The following is a 1,163-nucleotide window of genomic DNA, read 5'->3' on the forward strand; positions in this document are numbered from 1 at the left end:
CGAAAAACTTTTCTCTCGAATCCATGCCTCTGCGCCGTAAAGCAACACGGGTATGATGAGCGTCTTGTAAAGTGTCAGTTTGGTCATGCGAGAGAGGGCTCGACTACTCAATTGCTTTCTTAGCCCATACTAACACCTATTAGCAAAAGTGATTCTCCGTTTTATCTCCAGGCTGATATCGTTGTTGCTGTAAACGGCGGAGCCAAGATAAATAAATTCTGGCACAACTTCGAAGCTATAGTTGTCCGCAATGACGTGCGTTCCTACACGCCGTGTGTTCCGCGTTGTAGACAGCATATACTTCGTTTTACCCTCATTCACCACCAGACCCACTCGTGATGATTCCTTTTCGATAGCAGAAAACGCAGCGGTGACATCTCGCTTACAGCGGCCGATAATGTCAATGCCAACGGCGTACGCAAGGAGCTGGACACATTTATAGAAAATAGTGTCATTACGATGAACACCTGCTTTTCGGAACACCACTTCAATCACGAAGTTGAAGAAGTTGCATGACAGCGGATCGCCTTGTCTGAAACCTCGAACGGTATTGAATGGCTCGGAGAGGTTGCTTCCTACCTTGACGAAGCTGGCTATGTTGCTCAACGTCATTCTGCAAAGCCGTATGAGCTTCGCTGGTATACCGAACTCAAACATGGTGGCGTACAGGCAATCCCTCATCGGACTATCGAACGCAGCTTTATAGTCTACAAAGAGATGATGGGTGTCGACTTGCTTTTCATGGGTCTTTTCTAGGATTTGGCGTAATGTGAAGATCTGGTCGATGGTGGACTTACCACGTCTGAAGCCGCACTGATAAGGCTCGATCAGTGTGTTGGCAAACGGCTTAAGAATTCGAAATAGGATTTGCGATGGACCTTAGTTATTTTTTCTGAAATCTACGAATTTAAAAATTTACATACATATATGCCATAGTTAAAATTTAGGTATGGTTTAAATTAATGAAAGCATCTTAATTTTTGTATTATGAATATATTTATTACATTTTCGGCGTGTTCAAGCTCCATTTCATGAGAATATGTATTTTCCCTCCAAACTGCATATATTCGCCATTCTTACATTTAAAATCAAATTAAATCTTAAATCCTCCTTCCACAATTCACCACTTGCAAGAGATTTTAACGCAAACGAGCCGAAGCGAG

Source organism: Anastrepha obliqua, chromosome 4, assembly GCF_027943255.1.
Source record: "Anastrepha obliqua isolate idAnaObli1 chromosome 4, idAnaObli1_1.0, whole genome shotgun sequence".
NCBI classification, from domain to species: Eukaryota; Metazoa; Arthropoda; class Insecta; order Diptera; family Tephritidae; genus Anastrepha; species Anastrepha obliqua.